Raw genomic sequence first — 9,636 nt, 5'->3', positions numbered from 1 at the left:
GTGTGTGAGTGAGTGAGTGTGTGAGTGAGTGTGTGTGTGAGTGTGTGTGAGTGTGTGTGAGTGTGTGAGTGTGTTTGTGTGAGCAAGGTGGCTCTGGCTCGCCGGCTTGGCTGGCCCGTGGGTGGCGGCTGCGAGGACTCGTGGAGGGGGCCCCGCCGGTGGAGGGAGGGGGGGGCAGCGAGCGGCTGAGCCGCAGTTCAACCTCCCAGACGCACTCCGCTGGGTGGGACGTGATGACAGATTCAACAACCCCCCACCGCCCCCACGCCCTCATCCCTCGCTGCCCCAACGAGGGTAAACACGGCTGCACCGCCTCGCTGCCCGCTGCGAGTTTATTCGTCGTCAGCGTCATCGCCGGCCGTGGTCTATCCACTGCTGGACCAAGGCCCCCTCCCCTCGCCGCGTGTCACGACGCTGCGCCCGCGGCACCCGCGAGCCGCGCGACGCTGCAGACGAACGTCGCGTGGACGTTCGCACGGCACCGCGTTGTGGCTGCATCTCAGGTCACTTTGACGCACAGTGGGCAGGCGCCTATCTCGGCAGCTCGGGGACGATCTGCCCCACAAGCGGCACACGAGCCGATTTCATCGAGACATATCCACGGCGACCGTCCTATCGGATGCGTCACGTCAAAATATGTTTTTTTTTATAAATACACACGCACACGCACGCACGTGTTTCCTGGGTAACTTGCGTGTGTCGTGCACGTGAATGTGCTGTTTGTGAGTCAAGAGGCTTTGCTTGTGTAACCGAGATAGTGAATCTCGCGTTACCAACTTCGAGCCATCGCAGTCTTGATGAATGAATATTCATGAGAAGATGGATAATCTACTTCTCTGTGAGCCCGCGTCCTTTCTCAAAGATGCTGGCGATTATGGCCTTCCATTTAGCTGTCTCCACATTACTCAATCGCTTGTTAGGGGCGATGTTCACAGTCTGAGCCGATTCGTTCTTGTCCTGCTACAACAAAGCAGTGGGCATGATGGCCGTGCTGGGTGTTTTTGACATTGTGCGATCGACTCAGCTACTAGTTTTTAATACACAATTCACCTAAATAAGTTGCAAAACTTATCTCACAATCGTTTATCTTTCTATTGACAAAGATGGGCTGAAGATGCTTCCTTCTGCTGTGCAGAACAGAGCTCACTTGACAGGGATGACAGAAGTAGTTCTGTCAAATCGACTTCCGTGGGGCGTTATAATCTCGTGCCATGCCGCCACCGGACTGTATCCGCTGGCTCGCGAAGGGTGACGACGACTCGGAGGCGCGAGGAGGAGCCACAGGCGAGGGGGGAGGCAGCAGCAGCAGCAGCCATGCGGGGAAGCAGGGCCACATTTCCCATCCCAAGCTCTGCGGTCCTCCACATGTTAAGGCGTTATCATATGGGAGGAAGCCAGAGCACCCGGAGAAAACCCACACATGCAAGGGGATCCCACGCAGGCAGAACCATGGAGTCCACATGTTTGCCGAACTGCCTTCTTCTGACAAGCCAGAGTACGGCTCCGACTCGATGCCGAAGGGAAGGGAGTTCCACATCACGTCTGTGCGCTGAGCCACCAACCCCGCCGCTGCCTCCACAGCGCTGGATCACAGCCAGCCCCGTGCGTAGCCATCACCGTCACCGCCGCCGCCGCCCGTGTTCTAACACGGACGGGGCCGCGCTGCTCTGCGAGATGTCCCAATGGATTCTGTGTCTCGTGATGACGCGACGCCTTCTAAAATAGTGTGGAAATGTTAGTTTTGAAAAAAAAAATTCCTGAAAATCCCAAACACGAACTGAGAATGTAACCCCGTCACGCACAAATTATTGAAGGCAAAACAAAACCAACATTGTTTTGGTGTAATGGGAGTTTTAGGAGCCGACTCAACCCCGCGAATCATTTCACTGCAGTCATCAAAATGACCGCCACTGCAGGAGGCAAGCGCGTCTCTCCTGAACAGCAGCAGCAGCGGCAGCGGCAGCAGCGGCAGCGGCAGCAGCAGCAGCGGCAGCGGCAGCAGCAGCGGCAGCAGCAGCGGCAGCAGCAGCAGCGGCGGCGGCGGCGGCGGCAGCGGCGGCAGCGGCAGCAGCGGCAGCGGCAGCAACAGCGGCAGCGGGGTCCGGCGGCGGCCGCGTGTGGCGGTGGTGGCGCTAGCGGCATCAACAGCTTGGACATCGCGATCTCGATAGCGATCGCAGGCAGCCCCCCTCCCCGCAGTGGACGCACAAGGGGAGCCGGGCGACGACGCACGACCGAAACCGCTCGGGTTCCTCAAACGGGCAGAGGCCAACGGAGAGACCCCCGGACCGGCGGCGCGAGGAGCAGCCCGCTCCGCCCGGCCCCGACATCACCCACGCGGGCGTCACGGAAAATTCGCAGATAATTAGTAATAATTGTTATCTAAATTGCGTAGTACATTTGGTAATGCGTGTTCTCTTTCTTATAGCGCAAAGCGATCACAATTGAAGGCCCTGCTGTGTTTCACAGACATCGCCTGCAGTGGTTTCATCGGGGGAGTGCTGCTGCATGTGATCACAATTTAGCAATTTTGCAGGGTAATTTTTTAAATTTGGCAAATTTGTACCATGGAGCCAGCACACAATGACCTGTAACAATCCATCTGGCACCTGTACACGAGTGTAACACGGCCACTCCATCTCCGCAGGTGGACGTGATTCTGCCTACGCTGCACTTCTGCGCTTCCGTGTCTCCGCTGCCCGTCTACGCACATCCACACTGACCAGCGTGGTGAAGTATGGTCAAACAACTGCCATGACCTGCAGGGTGTGGGGAGGCCTTCATCCAGCAGTGGATGGACAAAAGGGCCGCACATCTAAACACGCGTTAGTCACCCGCAGAACAAGGCATTGCTCAAACGAATTATGTTAATGTTGAAGAGTTCACGAAAACCTCTCCCAGACACTTGTAATTCGATCAGACACCGATCCAAACTCTGACGAGACTCCTCCTGTGCACGTGCCGCGGCCGTGCTGTCTGGCTCTCCGGTGTGTTTTTCAGTTGTACCGCGGTGCCAGAGGCAGGGAGCGAAACGTCAGACATTGCGCTGAACAACACACATTTCAACCCGAAAACAAACATCAGAGAGCATCTAATCCCTGACCTCAACCGATTCCCATCACCGGCTCCGATCTGATTACAACAACAACAAGCTGGAAAACCCATCCGATAATGGAGCCTCTGTTTCGTTTGGGGATCTGACTGTACAATAAAAACATCTGCTCGCGGACACGCGCACACCCACGCACTCACACCCCACTAATTTTACGGCTACGCGACATCAGTTGACTTTATGTGTGAATAAAAATGCTCCTTATTGAGTATGTTTTTGTCCATATCTCTCCTCGCTTCTGTCCCCCTGCACTACCGCTCACGGGAGAACTCTGCACTGCACCCGCAGCAGCAGCGCCACTCGCAACCTCCGCTACCGAGGAGCAGGAGACCACCGGGGCCACTGCCGGGCATCGTTTGTCTGTGGCAGCCCCCGCCATCTGGAATGCTGCCATCATCGTCATCATCATCATAGTCACGCCGCTGCTGCACATTCACAGCAGCAGCGTTCCGTCTACACCGACTTTGAGACACTTAAAGTCCCCCACGTCTACTGCCTGGCTTCCAGGTGACACGCAGCTTGGCTCCTCGCCCCGGAGACGCGCTCACTCTTGTCCATGACAGATTGCGCGCATTACTAATTGCATTATGATGATGATGAGTATTAGTATTATTTCTCCCTTGTCCAACCATGAGAGGGATCTGGTCCCTGCTCTGGGGGAGCTGTGCGAGAAACTCGACAGCGACCGTGGCTCTCTGCGAAGAGTTTTGCGGTCGTCCCGCGGGGCCTTTGGCCACGAACTCCCCAAGGAGCTTCCAGCTCGTGGAGCGAATCATCGCACAGAACGCCGCAGGGCACGCAGCGGCACAACCCAAAAGCAACACCGCACAGAACGGCACCTCAAACTACGTTGTGCAGTACCTCTATGCTCTGGCGTCTGAGCTGAACGTGTTCACCAACCGGCACTGACCAGCGTGGCGAAGTATGGGCAAACCACCCCCATGGCCCACATGGCAGAGGGCAGGCCCTCATCCAGCAGCGGGTCGATGGAGGCGGCCGTGCGCGCGCCGACTCTGATCACGCACAGCAGCGACGGGGGCTCTTCCCGAGGGGCCTCCGGCGATCGCGAGTGGAGCACCGTCGAGATTCCGCACTCGTTCATTCGATCCACTCGTTCGCGAGCCGTGTGTTTTTGATTCGTTCAATGAGCGAGGAATTGTCGGGACAAATGTCGCGCCCTCGTGTGGATTTGCCGTATTGATTTGCGGCGTCTCGAGAGGGCGAGAGATTCAATGGCGTCCGTCACCGCTGAGAGAACATCATTGTCCCCGCACTTGTGGCCAACACGCTAATATGCTTTTAAAACACTCGCCCCACCATTATTTCTGAGCGTGGCAATGGACTGTCAATTCACCCATCTTCGTCGTCTGCAATTCTGGCCCCAGGCAAAAAAAAATTAACAACCCCTCCGCTGTGGCGTTTGCGGTTTATACCGCCCATTGTTCTGATGTCCGACGTTTCACTCCCAACTTTCGATCCACGTGCTGGGAGCTTCTTCAGCAGCAGTTCCCGAAGAAATAGGATGTCTCCTCCAGGGTGCAAAACACCGGGATGTATCACGGGGGAAGAATAATATCTCACAGCACTGGAAGAGGGGAGAGCTCCATGTGAATGCATCGTCTTAAGTGGTTGATTGTTTTTGCTATTATTACCCAACTGGCAAAACCGTGATTTTTTTTTTTAGCTCCCAGGACAACAGCTGCCTCATCAACCAGGAGGCGATCTAGGGAAACCCCAGGATGGGTGGCAACCCCTCCGAAGAAGCCGCTAGCACGTGGAGCGAAACGTCGGACATCGTGCTGAACAACACACAGCGCCACGATAGCGCCTCATGGTAGGACAGTAAGAGCAGCACACACACACGTGCTTCCACGTGTTTCCACGTGTGTGTTTCCACGTGTGTGTGCGATCGCCCAAGCAGCGGTTAAATCCGCGGCGTCGCGCGGTCAGTGCTGGCTCCCGCCAAGGACTAAAGATAGCAGGCTGCACAAGCACACGCACGCACGCGCGCGCACACATTCACTGTCACCTGACACCTGGAAACACGACACTCGCCGAGTATTGCGACACCGGTTTCGGCCGGCCGCCACCCATGGCAGCCGTGGAGCCCGGATATATTCCCGTGCGATCTGGCGCATCCAGCCCGCGCGTGTTGACGTGTGCCCGGCGCGCCGCACAGCATCGTGCGATCACTCGAACGTCCCCGCCGTCATCGGCCGTGGTCAAGCCACTGCTCGCTCAATGAAGACCTCCCCAATAATTATACAAATCTGCATTCATACAGCGCCTTTCACACCACACAGGTTAAGGTAAAACACACATTTACACAGACTAGCGTTGCGATAAAAGACCGATAGAATAATAAACGTGCAGAAGTAGAATGGAATAATGAATAAAGCGGTAAAATAATTGCAAAAGATGCCTGAATACAATCAGAAGGCTAAATTACAAGAAGAAACCCTGAGCCTTTATTTGAACGTGGCCACTCTCAACGATCGGGCAAAGCGCCCCCACTGTATTCCCCGGATTGTACGACGCTCTGGAAATACGCACACCAGGATGCGTGCCCGGAATCGGTATTCAATGTAATATTCAACAAAAATCTCCGTGGGATTTAATTCCACCCAGGGGTGTCAAGGGCTGAGTTACAGAAAATATACATTTCCCGGGCGGGTGCGGTTCTCAGGGTTTGGGGTTTGGTCCCCACTCCACCCCTTCTCAACAAACACAAAACACACAAAGCTCTCTCAAATGTGACTGCAGCGCACCGCTATGATGGATACACCACGAGATCACGTCCACTGCGAGTCTACGGGTCTCTGTGTTTGAGACTACGGGTCTCTGCGTGTAAGTCCATGTGCATCTGTGCGAGTCTACGGGTCTCTGTGTTGAGTCTGTTGTAATCTGTGAGTCTATGTGACTATGTACGAGTTTACGAGTCTCTGTGCGAGTCCACGGGTCTCTGTGCGAGTCTACGGGTCTCTGTGCGAGTCTACGGGTCTCAGTGTGAACTTGTGTCCACCGTGAGTGACCTCCAAGGGCACGAATGGGATTCACAATCCCTCTGAAGCTAGCAGCTGGATTCACAACATAATACGGTGATTTATAACCGCTACTAAACTCATATCCTGACAAAGGAGCAGCACCTTGAACATTTCGCCAATATCCCCTTTTAGCAATGGCTCCACCTGTGTTTGTGTTCACGTCCCAGGCAGCCTCTGCAGGGGTCATTCCTCACCCCCGTCCCCCGCGGAGTGAGCTGTGGGGGTGGAGGGCGCCGTCCAGGTAAGGGCTCCTGGGGGGGGTCGTGGGCTGACCCCTTCCTGCCGCTGCATTCAAGTGGCAGCACGCCTTGCTGTGAAGCATTGTGGGCAGAGCCGGCTCTCGGGTACGGCGAATCGAGAAGACCGCCCGGGGCCCCGCCATTGAGGGGGGGGGGGAGGGGGCTTCGACGTGACTCTGTCAGATGTAACGCTTCCGATTTAGTTTGAAGGTGTCGGATGGCCTACGCTGTGGGATTTGCGCTGGGCAGAATCACAATGTAATCACTCGGGTACGGCAATCACGAGCTCATCAAGACAGATTTGAGTCCCATCAACCTGACGGGGCTTTCCAGACCTCGGCACTGCGGTCGGTGCCGCGGGCCGCGGTCGGTGCCGGCCCCCCGAGAGGCCCCCGGGCCCGCGCCGCGCCCTTCACGGCCTGCCGGGCTAAGCCGAAGTCACGACAAAACTACACTGGAATTGTCTTGCGTGTTACCAAGCGCCTTTCATATAGAAATGTCTCAAAGCGCTGGGCATTGAGTCTAGATGCAATATAAAATGCAATACGTAAAATGTGGTCGTAGCGGTAGTAACAATAAACGATCTGATGAGTCCAGCCTGAACGAGGCGGCCCCAACACTCTGTCGAGCTGCTCGCAGGCCTCCTTCCCGTGCACGGCCCTTTCGCCAGCAGCGGGCCTCGGCGAGCAACTGCAGGGGCTGCACCTTCACCCCCCCCCCACCCTCGTGTCTTGTTTACACAAAAACTCGCGCGGCCTCCGAGCTCACGCGGATTCCGCGCCCCGCAGGGAGAGACGCCCCGGGGGGCAACAGCGGCGCCCCCCCGCCCGCCCCTGGGCGAGAGTCGGGCACACGCCTCGGCACCACCCCCACGGCCTCCCGCATCGGGGCCTCGGGGCGGACCCCGCGATGGGGAATCTGAGAAGCGGGGTGACCAGTTTCTGTCTCTCCCAGGCTCCGTGTCGCTCGCTCCACCCCGAGAGGAGTAAACGAGTCCAAGTGGTATTCCCGCTCAAATGAGCATTGAGGCATTGATGCTCAATCTCCCGTTACAGCCATGCAGAGCCAGAAGTGGTGCAAATTCCACATTCCTATGGCGGTGAGGGAGCGGGTATACCCAGAGGACAACAGGTTTTGATCTTCCCCACAAAGTGGTAGTTATTTTATCGAGCCCGAGAGGATGATGGGCAGAGTCAACCCCCCTCAACCAGGATTTGAACTTGCGGCCTTCGGACTGCACGGCCGAGCCACCCGGAGAGTGACGTGTTGGGGTTAGGGTTAGGGGAATTGCCACGGTGATACAGCAGAGACTCGGCGAAATAGAATTAAATTAGAAGTAACTGGAGTCAATGTAATTTAGATGCAGTATACACACAAGAAATTCGTTTTTTTGTTAAGTACAAAACTCAGACCTGGAATTCAGTCGAATTAAGTGTCAAACTAAATTTAACATGAACCAGACAGAGACCATCCACTTTCTATAGTGTGAGAACAACGTTGACTTGCTGTGGCTGGGCTGCTGCTTGTGGTGGTGCTGGCGGTGGTGTTGGTGGTGGCAGTGCTGGCGGTGGTGTTGGTGGTGGCAGTGCTAATGGTGGTGGTGTTGGTGGTGGCAGTGCTAATGGTGGTGGTGTTGGTGGTGGCAGTCCTAGTGGTGGTGGCAGTAGCAGTGCTAATGGTGGTGTTGGTGGTGGTGGTGGCAATGGTGGTGCTGCTGCTGGTGATGGTGGTGGCGTCAGTGGTGGTGGTGCTGCTGTTGGCTGTGGGAGGTTATCGGTCCCTGACAACAACAACTACAACAACTCTGATATAAATCCCCGACTCTGATACAGATCTGTCCCGCACTTCAAGCTGGGGCGGTGCCCAGACAGAGCTCGATTCTCACGGCCGCCCCTGTGCGTGTGTGTGCGTGTCCGTGTGCGTGCGTGTGCGTGTGTTGTTGTGTGCGTGTGTACGTGCGTGTGTGTGCGCAGGTTTACCAGATGAAAGGGATCACACCCACGTGTGTGGCCACAGCAGGTGCGGCGACACCGCCATGCAGGTGTGCGGCGCTGCGCTCGCGAGGAGCGGCGCGTCGTGCTGGTGCACAGGGGCCACACGGGGGAACACAAACCGGGACGATGTCCGACGTTTCGCTTCAAGTTCCGCGAGCTTCTTCAATTCAGTTTAGTTTTTGAAGAAGGTCCCAACACTTGGAGCGAAAGGTCGGACATCGTCCCAGTTCGTGATCGAGCAACATGCAGCGGCACAACCCGAAATTGTCGCAGGCGCCATTTATATCGCATGCGTCTGAATGTCCGCGTCCTCTGTAAACCTACAACAGGGTGATCCATGTATAGACACCCCACCACAATGATTGCAATCATTCTCGAGAATCAACATTGCGTTCTCAAAGCTCCCGCACGTCCCCGAGGCACCCGTCTCTGGTGCGCGTGTCCCCGTCAGCACCTCGCCAGACCCTCGGGGGCACCGCAGTGGCACTGCGGAGCGGGGGCCCTGCACTCCGGGTGAACTCCAATCACACTCCGGGGCGCGGTGTTGGTTTGGGCCACAACGTTCTCAAGTGTGCAGGGTTCCCACAGGGGTCTGGTTCGAAGCAAGGAATCGCCCACGTGTACGGGGCCTTTGGCACAGACGTGCGAACGAAACTTAATCGTGCATGTCTCTCTCGAGCTCTGACCTGGTTACATCGAAATCACCTAAACATCGTTAACAGTTCGAATAAACTAGACGGCACCTCTCAAAGGGCCTTTAACGGTCACTTATCACCAGGCAGCTGCAAAGTGGACACGAAAACACAAAGGGGTTACACGAATTCTAGATTTGAAGCTTTCGTGACTGCAAGGATTCATACTCTTTGATTTTTCGGTAAAGTCACGTAGGTAAAAAATAAAATAAATGAAAACAACTCAATTAAATCACGACCTTTCGGGCGCAACACAAGCGTGTCCGTCATCAGGTGGGAGAGCATGGCCGACTGCTGATGCAGACTGTTACACTAACCCACGAGGACGTCATCTAAGGAGATGGAGCCAATACATCGGCTCGCTTTGCAGGTGCTAGGTGGATCATTATATAGTGAGAGGTGGTGACTTGGGGACGGAGGCCTTCATCCAGGAGTGCAGAGATCATGGCGGACGATGATGCTGTTTATAATGAAAAAACGATAGCGGTGGAGAGGGAGGCGGTGCTGGAGGGTTTTGAGCCCGCGCCCTGTTCACCGCCGCTGGGGCAGGGAGGG

At 55.9% G+C, this 9,636-nt stretch overlaps 1 long non-coding RNA gene across 1 annotated transcript in view; it reads left to right on the top strand.

The window, feature by feature from the left end:
* The window catches only part of LOC144950187 (uncharacterized), a 55,229-nt gene extending 46,845 nt beyond the window's left edge, over positions 1 to 8,384 (top strand). The window contains exon 3 of the long non-coding RNA XR_013640353.1: positions 8,369 to 8,384. This is a non-coding gene — a long non-coding RNA (uncharacterized LOC144950187). The remainder of the gene's footprint in view (positions 1 to 8,368) is intronic.
* Positions 8,385 to 9,636: the final 1,252 nt, after the last annotated feature.

Source organism: Lampetra fluviatilis, chromosome 56 (assembly GCF_964198595.1).
Source record: "Lampetra fluviatilis chromosome 56, kcLamFluv1.1, whole genome shotgun sequence".
In the NCBI taxonomy this organism is placed as follows: Eukaryota; Metazoa; Chordata; class Hyperoartia; order Petromyzontiformes; family Petromyzontidae; genus Lampetra; species Lampetra fluviatilis.
This window is presented reverse-complemented; position numbering and strand designations above follow the sequence as displayed.